This window comes from Triticum dicoccoides, chromosome 2A, assembly GCF_002162155.2.
Source record: "Triticum dicoccoides isolate Atlit2015 ecotype Zavitan chromosome 2A, WEW_v2.0, whole genome shotgun sequence".
Lineage (NCBI taxonomy): Eukaryota > Viridiplantae > Streptophyta > Magnoliopsida > Poales > Poaceae > Triticum > Triticum dicoccoides.
The window spans coordinates 68,562,371-68,579,025 of NC_041382.1; positions in this window are offsets into that span (position 1 = coordinate 68,562,371).

The following is a 16,655-nucleotide window of genomic DNA, read 5'->3' on the forward strand; positions in this document are numbered from 1 at the left end:
TAGGCTCTTTCCACTCCTTGTTCCATAATCCATCAAAAGAATTCACCCAAAACTTGAAAACTTCACAACACAAAACTCAATAGAAATCTCGTGAGCTCCATTAGAGAAAGAAAACAAAAGACTACTTTAAGGTACTGTAGTGAACTTTTTCTTTATTTGTATTGGTGTTAAACCTACTGTATTCCAACTTCTCTATGGTTTATAAACTATTTTACTAGCCATAGATTCATCAAAATAAGCAAACAACACACGCAAAACAGAATCTGTCAAAAACAGAACAGTCTGTAGTAATATGTTACTAACGCAAACTTCTGGAACCTAAAAAATTCTACCAAAATTAGACGACCTAGGAAATTTGTTTATTGATCAGCAGAAATTGGAATCACTATTTTATCACGTTCTGGTGATTTTTGACAATTCGGGCACTGAGCGCAAAGATTCTGGAAATTACAGCAAGATCAAATAACTATCTTCCAAGAAGATCTAATAGGTTTAACTTGGCACAAACACTAATTAAAAGATAAAACCACATCTAAACAGAAGCTATATGGATTATTTATTACTAAACAGAACCAAAAAGTAAGAAACTAAAATAAAATTGGGTTGCCTCTCAACAAGCGCTATCGTTTAACGCCCCTAGCTAGGCATGATGATTTCAACGATGCTCACATAAAAGATAAGAATTGTAATATAAAGAGAGCATCATAAAGAATATGACTATCACATTTAAGTCTAACATACTTCCTATGCATAGGGATTTTGTGAGCAAACAACTTGTGGGAACAAGAATCAACTTTCATAGGAAGGTAAAACAAGCATAACTTCAAAACTTTAAGCACAAAGAGAGGAAACTTGATATTATTGCAATTCCTACAAGCATATGTTCCTCCCTCATAATAATTTCCAGTAGCATCATGAATGAACTCAACAATATAACCAGCACCTAAAGCATTCTTTTCATGATCTATAAGCATATAAAATTTACTACTCTCCACATAAGCAAATTTCTTCTTAGTCGGAATAGTGGGAGTAAACTCAACAAAATAATTATCGTGAGATTGAAAATTGAAATCAAGATGACAAGTTTCATTGTTATTATTATTCTTTAAAGCATACGTGTCATCACAATAATCATCATAGATAGAAGGCATGCTTTCATCATAGTAAATTTGCGAATCAAAACTTGGGGAACAAAAAATATCATCTTCATCAAACATAGCTTCCCCAAGCTTGTGGCTTTGCATATCATTAGCATCATGGATATTCAAAGAATTCATACTAACAACATTGCAATCATGCTCATCATTCAAATATTTAGTGCCAAACATTTTAGAGAACTCTTCTTCTAGCACTTGAGCACAATTATCCTTTCCATCATACTCACGAAAGATATTAAAAAGATGAAGCGTATGAGACAAACTCAATTCCATTTTTTGTAGTTTTCTTTTATAAACTAAACTAGTGATTAAACAAGAAACTAAAAGACTCGATTGCAAGATCTAAGATATACCTTCAAGCACTCACCTCCTCGGCAACGGCGCCAGAAAAGAGCTTGATGTCTACTACGCAACCTTCTTCTTGTAGACGTTGTTGGGCCTGCAAGTGCACAGGTTTGTAGGACAGTAGCAAATTTCCCTCAAGTGGATGACCTAAGGTTTATCAATCCGTAGGAGGCGTAGGATGAAGATGGTCTCTCTCAAGCAACCCTGCAACCAAATAACAAAGAGTCTCTTGTGTCCCCAACACACCCAATACAATGGTAAATTGTGTAGGTGCACTAGTTCGGCGAAGAGATGGTGATACAAGTGCAAAATAGATAGTAGATATAGGTTTTTGTAAACTGAAAATATAAAAACAGCAAGGTAGCGAGTGGTAAAAGTGAGCATAAACGGTATTGCAATGATAGGAAACAAGGCCTAGGGTTCATACTTTCACTAGTGCAAGTTCTCTCAACAATAATAACATAGATAGATCATATAACGAGCCCTCAACATGCAACAAAGAGTCACTCCGAAGCCACTAATAGCGGCGAACAAACTTAGAGATTATGGTAGGGTACGAAACCACCTCAAAGTTATTCTTTCAAATCAATCCGTTGGGCTATTCCTATAAGTGTCACAAACAACCCTGGAGTTTTTACTAGAATAACACCTTAAGATACAAATCAACCAAAACCCTAATGTCACCTAGATACTCCATTGTCACCTCAAGTATCCGTGGGCATGATTATACGATATGCATCACACAATCAAAGATTTATCCAACCAACATAAAAGTACTTCAAATAGTGCCCCAAAGTTTCTACCGGAGAATCAAGAACGTGTGCCAACCCATATGCATAGGTTCATGGGCGGAACCCGCAAGTTGGTCACCAAAACATACATCAAGTGGCACATGATATCCCATTGTCACCACAGATAAGCACGGCAAGACATACATCAAGTGTTCATAAAAGACTCAATCCGATAAGATAATTTCAAAGGGGAAACTCAATTCATCACAAGAGAGTAGAGGGGGAGAAGAAACATAAGATCCAGCTACAATAGCAAAGCTCGGGATACATCAAGATCGTGCCATAGATGGAACACGAGAGAGAACACGAGAGAGAGAGATCAAACACATAGCTACTGGTACATGCCCTCAGCCCCGATGGTGAACTACTCCCTCCTCGTCATGGATAGCGCCGGGATGATGAAGATGGCCACCGGAGATGGATCCCCCCTCCGGCAGGGTACCGGAAAGGGGCCCCGATTGGTTTTTGGTGGTTCTGGAGGCTTGCGGCGGCGGAACTCCCGATCTATGTTGCTCCCCGATGTTTTTAGGGTATATGGAGATATATAGGCGGAAGAAGTACGTCAGGGGGCCACGAGGGGCCCACGAGGCAGGGGCGCGCCTAGGGGGAGAGGGCGCGCCCTCCACCCTCGTGACCGCCTCGTGGCTCTTCTGACGTGGGGTCCAAGTCCATCAGGTGGGTTTCCTTCCAAAAATAACTTCTCTAGTTGATTTCGTTCTGTTTTGACTCCGTCTGATATTCCTTTTCCTTGAAATACTAAAATAGGCATAAAACAGAAAATCTGGGTTGGGCCTCCGGTTAATAGGTTAGTCCCAAAAATAATATAAAAGTGGAAAATAAAGCCCAATATTGTCCAAAACAGTAGATAAAGTAGCATGGAGCAATCAAAAATTATAGATACGTTGGAGACGTATCAGTTAGTCCCAAAATGATATAAAAGTGTATAATAAAGCCCATAGACATCCAAAACAGTAGATAATATAGCATGGAGCAATCAAAAATTATAGATACATTGGAGACATATCAGCATCCCCAAGCTTAATTCCTGCTCGTCCTCGAGTAGGTAAATGATAAAAATAGAATTTTTGATGCGGAGTGCTACTTCGCATAATTTCAATGTAATTCTTATTAATTGTGGTATGAATATTTAGATACATAAGATTCAAGACAAAAGTTCATATTAACATAAAACAATAATACTTCAAGCATACTAACTAAGCAATTATGTCTTCTCAAAATAACATGGCCAAAGAAAGTTATCCCTACAAAATCATATAGTCTGGCTATGCTCCATCTTCATCACACAAAATATTTAAATCATGCACAACCCCGATGACAAGCCAGGCAATTGTTTCATACTTTTGATGTTCTCAAACTTTTTCAATCTTCACGCAATAGATGAGCATGAGCCATGGACATATCACTACAGGTGGAATAGAATGGTGGTTGTGGAGAAGATAAAAAGGAGAAGATAGTCTCACATCAACTAGGCGTATCAACGGGCTATGGAGATGCCCATCAATAGATATCGATGTGAGTGAGTAGGGATTGCCATGCAACGGATGCACTAGAGCTATAAGTATATGAAAGCTCAAAAAGAAACTAAGTGGGTGTGCATCCAACTTGCTTGCTCATTAAGACCTAGGGCAATTTGAGGAAGCCCATCATTGGAATATACAAGCCAAGTTCTATAATGTAAGATTCCCACTAGTATATGAAAGTGACAACATAGGAGAGTCTCTATCATGAAGATCATGGTGCTACTTTGAAGCACAAGTGTGGTAAAAGGATAGTAGCATTGCCCCTTCTCTCTTTTTCTCTCATTTTTTATATATTATATTTTTTATTTGGGCTTTTTCTTTTTTTTATGGCCTCTTTTTTTTTCCTTTTTTTTATTTTTTGTCCGGAGTCTCATCCCAACTTGTGGGGGAATCATAGTCTCCATCATCCTTTCCTCACTGTGACAATGCTCTAATAATGATGATCATCACACTTATTTTTACTTACAATTCAAGAGTTACAACTCGATACTTAGGAAAAGATATGACTCTATATGAATGCCTCCGGCGGTGTACCGGGATGTGCAATGATGCATGAGTGACATGTATGAAAGAATTATGAACGGTGGCTTTTCCACAAATACGATGTCAACTACATGATCATGCTAAGCAATATGACAAGAGTGTGTCATAAACGGAACGGTGGAAAATTGCATGGCAATATATCTCGGAATGGCTATGGAAATGCCATAATAGGTAGGTATGGTGGCTGTTTTTAGGAAGGTATATGGTGGGTGTATGATACCGACGAAAGGTGTGCGGTATTAGAGAGGCTAGCAAAGGTGGAAGGGTGAGAGTGCGTATAATCCATGGACTCAGCATTAGTCATAAAGAACTCATATACTTATTGCAAAAATCTACAAGTTATCAAAGCAAAGTAATACACGCATGCTCCTGGGGGGATAGATTGGTACGAAAAGACCATCGCTCGTCCCCGACCGCCACTCATAAGAAAGACAATCAATAAATAAATCATGCTCCGACTTCATCACATAACGGTTCACCATACGTGCATGCTACGGGAATCACAAGCTTCAACACAAGTATTTCTCAAATTCACAACTACTCAACTAGCATGACTTTAACATCACCATCTTTATATCTCAAAACAATTATCAAGTATCAAACTTCTCATAGTATTCAACACACTCATAAGAAAGTTTTATTATTAATCTTGCATACCAAGCATATTAGGATTTTAAGAAAATTACCATGCTATTAAGACTCTCAAAATAATCTAAGTGAAGTACGCGAGTTCATCTATTTCTTCAGGATAAAACTACCACCATGCTCTAAAAGATATAAGTGAAGCACTAGAGCAACAACAAACTACTCTGAAAGATATAAGTGAAGATCAATGAGTAGTTGAATAATTATGAAACTATGTGAAGACTATCTAACATTTAAGAATTTCAGATCTTGATACTTTATTCAAACAGCAAGCAACACAAAATAAAATAAAATGTCGCTCCAAGCAAAACACATATCATGTGGTAAATAAAAATATAGCTCCAAGTAAAGTTACCAATGAACGAAGACGAAAGAGGGGATGCCTTCCGGGGCATCCCCAAGCTTAGGCTCTTGGTTGTCCTTGAATATTACCTTGGGGTGCCTTGGGCATCCCCAAGATTAGGCTCTTTCCACTCCTTATTCCATAGTCCATCGAATCCTTACCCAAAACTTGAAAACTTCACAACACAAAACTTAAAGTAGAAAACTTGTGAGCTCCGTTAGTATAAGAAAATAAATCACTACTTCAAGGTACTGTAATGAACTCATTCTTAATTTATATTGGTGTTAAACCTACTGTATTCCAACTTATCTATGGTTCATACCCTCCGATACTACTCATAGATTCATCAAAGTAAGCAAACAACACATCGAAAACAGAATCTGTCAAAAACAGAACAGTCTGTAGTAATCTGGATCAAACGTATACTTATGGAGCTCATAAAATTCTCAAATAAATTTCTGGATCTGAGTAATTTATCTATTAATCATCTGCAAAAAGAATTAACTAAATATAACTCTCCAAATAAACATGGCAGCAATTCTCGTGAGCGCTAAAGTTTCTGTTTTTTACAGCATGATCAACAAGACTTTCCCCAAGTCTTCCCAAAGGTTCTACTTGGCACAGACACTAATTAAAAGCATAAAACCACATCTAAACAGAGGCTAGATGAATTATTTATTACTAAACAGGAACAAAAAGTAAGGAACTAAAATAAAATTGGGTTACCTCCCAACAAGCGCTATCGTTTAACGCCCCTAGCTAGGCATGATGATTTCAATGATGCTCACATAAAAGATAAGAATTGAAACATAAATAGAGCATCATGAAGAATCTTGCTAATACATTTAAGTCTAACCCACTTCCTATGCATAGGTATTTTGTGAGAAAACAACCTATGGGAACAATAATCAACTAGCATAGGAAGGCAGAACAAGCATAACTTTAAAACTTTAAGCACATAGAAAGGAAACTTGATATTATTGCAATTCCTACAAGCATATGTTCCTCCCTAAAAATAATTTTCAGTAGTATCATGAATAAATTCAACAATATAACCAGCACCTAAAGCATTCTTTTCATGATCTACAAGCATAGAAATTTTATTACTCTCCGCATAAGCAAAATTCTTCTCATTCGGGATAGTGGGAGTATCATTAGTGACTTGAATACTATAAATTGTTTCCACATTAAAAGAGTAATGCTCAGAGAAGGGGTAATCATAATCATGACAAGTTTTATAAATATAATCACTACTTTTTATAGCATAAGTATCATCACAATAATCATCATAAGTAGGAGGCATGCTATCATCAGTATAAACTTGCATATCAAAACTTGGGAGACTAAAAATATCATCTTCATTAAGCATAGCATCCCCGAGCTTGGGACAAACATTAATTGCAGCAAATATATTCTCAAAAACATCATCTTCATCAAACATAGCATCCCCAAGCTTGGGCTTTTTCATATCATAAGCATAATCACTCTCATCATTAATAGTATGGATAGCACCAATAGTACAACAATTATCATATTCTTCCAAGCTAGTGCCAAAAAGATTTTCAAGATCATAAGAAGTATCATTATCTTCCACAATTATATTTTCATGAGGTACAATAGAAATAGGAGCAGCAAAATTTGGGGGATATATCTTTTTACCTCTCTTCCTTTTTCTTTTCTTCTTCTTCACCACATCATGTGTGGGTTCAATCCTCTTTTTGGAGCTCCTTATTAATGACATTGGTTGAATAGGAGGCTCCTCCTCGTTACCTGATTCATCATAAGACATAATAGGAGGATATTGGGAAGTCTCTTCCCTTTCATTAGTATTCTCTTCATCTTCTATTTGTTTTCTTTTCTTTATGTAATTGGCAATATAAGGATTTTCAATGCAATTTACCACACAATACATATAAATTTTCTCTAGATCAAATCCAAGAAGTTTATAACGGGCAAATTCTAGAAGATAATTAGTTATACGTTTCATTTCTTCATAACCCATAAGCAAACTAAGTTCATTATGATGTCCAAGGGAAATCAAGTCATCACAATTTTTGGATACGATACGATCATGAAACAATTTGCATTGGGTATTGAAATGATCATGTTCATTGCAAAGCTTACAAGTATGGCCAATATAATTTAAATTTTCAGCACATTCATCTAGCCTTTCTTGCAACAATTTAGTTTCTAAGTACTTATGCCTATTGCAATATCTATCTTCCCTATTTGGTGGGTGCGTACAAACCCAATGTACTCCACAAAAATTGACATGTTTATAGGAGACATCATAACTAGTGCAATCATCATTAGTATCATGGATATTCAAAGAATTCGTACTAACAACATTGCAATCATGCTCATCATTCAAAGATTTAGTGCCAAACATTTTATAGATTTCTTCTTCTAGCACTTGAGCACAATTTTCCTTTCCATCATACTTATGAAAGATATTAAAAAGGTGAAGCGTATGAGACAAACTCAATTCCGTTTTTAACAGTTTTCTTTTATAAACTAAACTAGTGATAAAACAAGAAACTAAAAGACTTGATTGCAAGATCTAAAGATATACCTTCAAGCACTCACCTCCCCGGCAACGGCGCCAGAAAAGAGCTTGATGTCTACTACACAACCTTCTTCTTGTAGACGTTGTTGGGCCTCCAAGTGCAGAGGTTTGTACGACAGTAGCAAATTTCCCTCAAGTGGATGACCTAAGGTTTATCAATCCATAGGAGGCATAGGATGAAGATGGTCTCTCTCAAGCAACCCTGCAACCAAATAACAAAGAGTCTCTTGTGTCCCCAACACACCCAATACAATGGTAAATTGTATAGGTGCACTAGTTCGGCGAAGAGATGGTGATACAAGTGGTATATGGATAGTAGATAAAGGTTTTTGTAATCTGAAAATATAAAAACAGCAAGGTAACTAATGATAAAAGTGAGCGTAAATGGTATTTCAATGCGTTGAAACAAGGCCTAGGGTTCATACTTCCGCTAGTGCAAGTTCCCTCAACAATAATATCATAATTGGATCACATAATTATCCCTCAACATGCAACAAAGAGTCACTCCAAAGTCACTAATAGCGGAGAACGAATGAAGAGATTATGGTAGGGTACGAAACCACCTCAAAGTTATTCTTTCCAATCAATCCGCTGGGCTATTCCTATAAGTGTCACAAACAGCCCTAGAGTTCGTACTATAATAACACCTTAAAACACAAATCAACCAAAACCCTAATGTCACCTAGATACTCCAATGTCACCTCAAGTATCCGTGGGTATGATTATACGATATGCGTCACACAATCTCAGATTCATCTATTCAACCAACACATAGAACCTCAAAGATTGCCCCAAAGTTCTACCAGAGAATCACGATGAAAACGTGTGCCAACCCCTATGCATAGGTTCATGGGCGGAACCCACAAGTTGATCACCAAAACATACATCAAGTGAATCACGTGGTATCCCATTGTCACCACAGATACGCACGGCAAGACATACATCAAGTGTTCTCAAATCTTTAAAGACTCAATCCGATAAGATTACTTCAAGGGGAAAACTCAATCCATTACAAGAGAGTAGAGGGGGGAAGAAACATCATAGGATACAAATATAATAGCAAAGCTCGCGATACATCAAGATCATATCACCTCAAGAACATGAGAGAGAGAGATCAAACACATAGCTACTGGTACATACCCTTAGCCCCGAGGGAGAACTACTCCCTCATCATGTAGAGCACCGGGATGATGAAGATGTCCACCGGAGAGGGATTTCCCCTCCGACAGGGTGCCGGAACAGTTCTAGATTGGCTTTCGGTGGCTACGGAGGCTTCTAGCGGCGGAACTCTCGGTCTATTATGCTCCCCGATGTTTTTAGGGTATATGGAGATATATAGGCGGAAGAAGTACATCAGGGGGGCCACGAGGGGCCCACGAGGGTGGAGGGCGCACCCAGGGGGTGGGCGCGCCCCCCTACCTCGTGGCCTCCTCGAAGCTTCCCTTACGTGCACTTCAAGTCTTCTGGGCTTCTTTCCTTCCAAAAATGGGTTCCGTGAAGTTTCAGGTCAATTGGACTCTGTTTGGTTTTCCTTTTTTTCGAAACCCTAAAACAAGGTAAAAACAGAAACTCGCACTGGGCTCTGGGTTAATAGGTTAGTCCCAAAAATGATATAAAAGTGCATAATAAAGCCCATAAACATCCAAAACAGTAGATAATATAGCATGGAGCAATCAAAAATTATAGATACGTTGGAGACGTATCACTCGACCATTTTGAGACTCCTCGTCATGTCCATGATCACATCTGGGACTCCGAACTACCTTCGGTACATCAAAACACATAAACTCATAATACAACCGTCATCGAACTTTAAGCGTGCGGACCCTACGGGTTCGAGTACTATGTAGACATGACCGAGACACGTCTCCGGTCAATAACCAATAGCGGAACCTGGATGCTCATATTGGCTCCTACATATTCTACGAAGATCTTTATCGGTCAAACCGCATAACAACATACGTTGTTCCCTTTGTCAGCGGTATGTTACTTGCCCGAGATTCGATCGTCGGTATCTCAATACCTAGTTCAATCTCGTTACCGGCAAGTCTCTTTACTCATTCCGTAATACATCATCATGCAACTAACTCATTAGTTGCAATTCTTGCAAGGCTTAAGTGATGTGTATTACCGAGTGGGCCCAGAGATACCTCTCCGACAATCGGAGTGACAAATCCTAATCTCGAAATATGCCAACCCAACAAGTACCTTTGGAGATACCTGTAGAGTACCTTTATAATCACCCAGTTACGTTGTGATGTTTGATAGCACACAGAGTGTTCCTCCGATAAACGGGAGTTGCATAATCTCATAGTCACAGGAACATGTATAAGTCATGAAGAAAGCAATAGCAACAAACTAAATGATCAAGTGCTAAGCTAACAGAATGGGTCAAGTCAATCACATCATTCTCCTAATGATGTGATCCCATTAATCAAATGACAATTCTTTGTCTATGGCTAGGAAACATAACCATCTTTGATCATCGAGCTAGTCTAGTAGAGGAATACTAGTGACACTTTGTTTGTCTATGTATTCACACATGTATCATGTTTCTGGTTAATAAAATTCTAGCATGAATAATAAACATTTATCATTATATAAGTAAATAAATAATAACTTCATTATTGCGTCTAGGGCATATTTCCTTCAGTCTCCCACTTGCACTAGAGTTGGTAATCTAGATTACACAGTAATGATTCTAACACCCATGGAGCCTTGGTGCTGATCATGTTTTGCTCGTGGAAGAGGTTTAGTCAACGGGTTTGCAACATTCAGATCCGTATATATCTTGCAAATCTCTATGTCTCCCACCTGGACTTGATCCCAGATGGAGTTGAAGCGTCTCTTGATGTGCTTGGTTCTCTTGTGAAATCTGGATTCCTTTGCCAAAGCAATTGCACCAGTATTGTCACAAAAGATTTTCATTGGACCCGATGCACTAGGTATGACACCTAGATCGGATATGAACTCCTTCATCCAGACTCCTTCATTTGCTACTTCCGAAGCAGCTATGTACTCCGCTTCACTTGTAGATCCCGCTACGACGCTTTGTTTAGAACTACACCAACTGACAGCTCCACCACCTAATAAAAACACGTATCCGGTTTGCGATTTAGAATCGTCCGGATCAGTGTCAAAGCTTGCATCGACGTAACCATTTACGACGATCTCTTTGTCACCTCCATAAACGAGAAACATATTGACGGTGTCCTGGACTAGGGGGTACTCAACACGTCATCTCCCGATCTGTTAGATTGGGCCGAGGACCCCCATGGCTGTATACTCATGGGCCAGTTCGGACAGCTACCGCATACATGGAAGATTCCACAAGACTTGGTGATCAAGACAAGGACTCCTCCCCACCGGCGTATTCGGCTAGGACTCTTGTTATCCTAGGCCTTTGGTGCATTATATAAACCGATGCCAGGCTAGTCGATAGATAACATATACATACAATCATACCATAGGCTAGCTTCTAGGGTTTAGCCTCTCCGATCTCGTGGTAGATCAACTCTTGTAATACTCATATCATCAAGAATAAATCAAGCAGGACGTAGGGTTTTACCTCCATCTAGAGGGCCCGAATCTGGGTAAAACATCGTGTTCCCTGCCTCATGTTACCATCGATCCTAGATGCATAGTTCGGGACCCCCTACCCGAGATCTGCCGGTTTTGACACCGACATTGGTGCTTTCATTGAGAGTTGCGCTGTGTGATCGGCAAAAGGATCAATGGCTCGCCCGCAGGTCAACTGCGACACCGACATCTTCGTCGCCGGCTCGACTGAAGACCATGCTCCATCTCCGATCGTCATGTTCGGACGGGGGCCTTCTTTAACATCAACTCCGATATCTATCATGATCATAGAGGAGTCGTCCATGGAGCTCGACGACTCAACGTCAACATTGCCCTCGGGCGGCCGTGCTGTTTTTATGGACAACAAACTTATATTCGCCGTCACCGCCTCCTCGAGCGTCGATTTGACGATTGCTTCGGTGGAATAGTGCAGAATTACGTCTACAACAGCCATGCAAAATTTCGTCGAGTTCCGATGGAGGAATTTCCGACAATCTACGATATACCGGAGCCCTGTCAAATCTGGACGGGAATCTGGACGAGTTTAGGGCGTGGTCTCCAGAGCCCAGCTCAGAGGTCCTTTGGAAGATCCAACCGTTCATCTACTGCGGATTTCCCATATATACCACCCCTCCAAATTTCAGCTCGATCCGACGGTTCAAACTCCGGGAACCTTTCGATGAGTGGACCAATTTTCGGATCCGTTTTCCGCACGAATACGGATCCAACCCGAATTCATGTTTCTTTAGGAACGTGATATTGGAGAACCTTTTTAGAGGAATTCTCTTCTAGGGTATTGTGCGTTGTTTTTAAACATGTGCCCGTAAATTGTTAAACCTCCCCTGAGGTAATCTTCATCATCATGCTGGTGTCAAACCAGTCCGGCAATATTGCTCCAAGGCTGCCGACCTGCGCTAGACACGTCGTCACTTTGTTGAGCCGAGCTCAACTTCTTCGGATCATCATCTCGGCAAGCCGAACAAGAGTCCGGCATCGCGAAGGATAAATCATCACCAACATCGCCGCCTCACAGATTACACGGAGGGGGCACACCGGCATCGCCGCACGGTCACTTCATCAAGCCGGCATCGACCACGTCACGACCGGCATCGGCAGGGCCGCACTATCGCTTCTTCAAGCTGATGTCCATCATGCCGACCTACTTCGACTCATCGGCTGACATCGAGGCTTCGACATCTCGGCTGGACCGGGGGCTTCTCCATCTCTTCATCAACCTACTCCGGAGACTTCAGCGTCACTAGCCGACCAGCTTCGTCACGTTAGCTGGACCGAGGGCTTTGCCTCCGCAAGCGAACCTTTGCCAGCATCGCCATGCCGTCGCTTTATCGCCCATCAGGCAATGGGTGTGCGGATCGAGTCCCAATTTTGGGAGTCACCTTTCTTCGGATTGCTACAACAAATAAACCAGGTGCTATTAATCCTAGTAATTTTTGCTTGTTGGAGTTTATTTTTCCCAAGAAATTATTATTCTGGTTTGTTCCTGTACACAGGTCTATCGAATGCTGTCCGCATTAACGACGGTCGTGTGGTGGTTCGGTCAGTTTATGTACATAGTCCGGCAAACGCCGCATCCGGAACTCAGACCGACCTGTGAATTCAGGCTTTGCCACACCTTTACCGCATCACGCCGATGCCCTGCATCGACATTGACTTCGGCGCCAGGCCATATTTCTTTTATTACTCACTTTGCATAAATTATTTATTATGCAACATTTTTTATTATCATTACTATTATCTCCGGTTTGCACTATTTTTTGTGCACAGGAAAATGATCTGGGTTGGGAAGTATCATCAACTCGGCGTACTGACATACCACGTCACCTCGGTTGGACGGGGGCTTCGTCAACACTTCATTACCCCATGCCGGGGACTTCGGCATCACTCTGCCGGCCTGCATTGACCGTGCTATGTCACCACTTCGGAGTGCCGAGCCCTTTGCTGCGCCACCTCGGGACCGGCTTGGGGGATGGAACCTTGTCCCACATCAAGCTCGGACCGCGTCATCAATACCGAACACATTAACCAGCTAAGTTGCCTTCATGCTCAAAGTTTTAAATTTTTAACTTGTGTTCGGTTCGACCAAGCATTATACTTTTTTGGAAAAAATTTGCTTGTAAAAAATTTCCTTGTCCAAACTTGTTTGTGACGCACAAATTCAAATACCACGTTTATTTGGGGGCTTCCTTTATGAAGCTTTTCCTCTTGCATATGATTATACTTGTACGGCTTCGTTCCTTGTTCGTGTATTACGCCACAATATGAACCATATTGACTTAAGCGATTTGCAAGCTGGGTTGCCTGGCTCCTGTGCTTACCCCTACGTTCCCGATTGTTTGGCTAGGGAGTAAAGAGAGCACCTCTGCGATTGTCACGACCGGGTCCTCCGAGCTCTGACCTCAGACTAGGTGAAGCCGAAAGCTATCGCTCTTATTGTTTTCAATCATGGTCGGCACACAACATAACTCATGAGTACAAAAACTCTATTGCACAAGTCTCATAGTAATAATGAGCACCGAAGAAAGGTATCAATGGGGGTACTATTTTCTTTGAAGATGCTTCTTACACTTCGTCTGTAATATAGCATAAGTTCCCTGAGCGCGCTTTGTCTGTTACAGCCTTATGGCCTGGTTGCCTGGTTATCGGAAACACTGTCGATATTCTCGACAAGTGGAGTACATAACACTTTTCGGTCCTTGACCAAAGAGGGAGAAGCCGACGGTCGGTTAAGACGCGTTTAAAGTTCGGGTGAACAAAGATATGATATTAGTACTTCGGTACATACAATCATTATACATAAAATTCTTTTACCCAAGTCACTTGGGGGCTCTTAAATTTATATGAGTCGTTTTATAATAAGTGTTCTTCTTCTTAGTTGTTGCAAAGTTTTAATTACTATTATTATTCATCACTCCTTTTTTCGACACGAGTGTGTGGTCACTAGCCGGGGAGCCTAATTTCTCTCTCAAAGCCGCTAGAGTTTAGTTTGCTAAACTGGCCTAATGAGAAGTACTCCGCCTTCGGGATAGGAGGTTGAAGTCATAGGCTGACCCGCTTGAAGTCTTGAGATAGGATGTGACATGTTAAAGCACGACAGAAGCACTCTTTTGTTCTAAGACCAATTTTCGGATTGGCGCCAAACACTTGATCTTGTTCAGACGTCAAGTTTTTACTGACGTTTTTTGGTTTTCCAAGCTTATGACACTTTTAAACTATTTGTGTGTTTTCAGCACAAGTCTCACAGTGCAACGCCGGACACCTTTAGAGATTCGGCAAAAACATTCTCGGATATTGCTATATATGCATCAGTTTCGAATTGTGTCTTTGGTCAATAGTTGGGTTGCCCGGCTCCTGCACTTGCTTCCTACGTTCCGCTTTGTTCAGCTAGGTGTGCAAAGGGAGAACCACTGCGATTGTGCTTCCGGCTCACATGGTTAAGCACCTCGGTGGAGAAAGCCAAAAACTGACTGTCACAATAAGCGTAAACTGGTCAGCGATCCGATGACCGTGTTAAATGACGGGCCATTCATAACAATGGCCGAAGTGTTTACGGCTTGACCTCGACTGTCGCCGAACACTATCGGGGGCTATCAACTGGCCTCCCAAACTAAATCCTCGATATTTTGCTCTTACATTAGAGCTGAGGTTTCATGATCATGCTTAGCATGACAACCCAAAGAAAGGAACCGATAGCAGGACTATTTTATTTGGAAGACATTTCTTATGTTAAACAGTAATATAACATATCTCTCTGCGTACCTTTTTTTATAAAACCGTATGGCCAGATTGCCTTGTTTGTCTTGCCCTCATAAAGGCTTTATAAAGTAGGACAAACACTCCTCGGCTACTGGCCGAGGAGGTGGAAGCCGATGGTCGGTCAACAAAGTTTTGTACAATGCGGATCCGAGCATTAATGACATAAAGTACTTGGATACATAGAGTCATTACACATAATTTGTGATTTTACTATGGATATCGATCCTTAATTCGGCCACCCGTGCCCGCATTAAGGCTCAGGGGCTACTGGGCTTCGGGCTTATTATTTACAAATATTAAAGGGGCACATCGATCCCCTGATCTGGTGTTGCCACCCGACCAGTGTCTCGGGGGCTACTGCATTGCCTGTTCAATGCAGAAAATTTTAAGTGCAATACAGTTTCCGACGAGATTTTGATCCTCAGGTTGGTCGGCCACACCCAACCTGATTCTCGAGGACTGAGCATGCCGCTTTTTGTGTCCCGAAGTATTCTGCCGAGCTAGGACTTGATCCTCAGGCCAATTTTACAAATCAACCTGAGTCTCAGGGGCTACTAGGATCAGCGGTCTTACGTCATCCTTCAGGTGCATCTCGGGTTTTAGACCGATACACACCTTGAGGGCTACTGGCTATATATCTCGGCAGAGAATAAATTGCACCAATCAAAAATATTGACAAAAATCAGCCCACAGTCGGGGTGGTGCACCACCTCGGAAGCAGTCCGGCATAAAGCTCGGGCGCTAGTGGCTGGCTCCATAGAGGGCATTTCCGGCATTAAGCTCGGCTAAACTCCTTTAACTTTTTTGAACCAAGGTGATTTATGACAGTCCAACGTTGGAGCTTTGACATAGTCCGGCCTTGGAGCTTGGACATAGTCCAGCGTTGGAGCTCGGATACAGTCCAGCGTTGGAGCTCGGATACATTCCGGCGTTGGAGCTCGGAAGCGGTCCGGCATTGGTGCTCGTCTGCAAAAGATACCTCGAATGCAGTCCGGCGTTGGAGCTCGGACGCAAGAGGACACTGCCTCCTGGGAACAAATTCAAACCCGAGGTGTGGCATAAAAATAACAAGGCATTGATAAAGGCCGGAAACTTAAAGGGGCTCCTCGGATACCTGACGTATAAACTCGTCGAATGCATTTCGGTGATCCTCAAGATCGAAGATGAGAAGATTTGTTGAACCAGTTTTCAAGACCGACAACCGAAGATGAAGAATAGTTCAGAAGAATCGAGGAGCATCCCTAACTTGAAGACCGGTTAAGGGGGCTACTGACGGTGTCCTGGACAAGGGGGTACTCAACACGTCATCTCCCGATCTGTTAGATTGGGCCGAGGACCCCCATGGCCGTATACTCATGGGCCAGTTCGGAC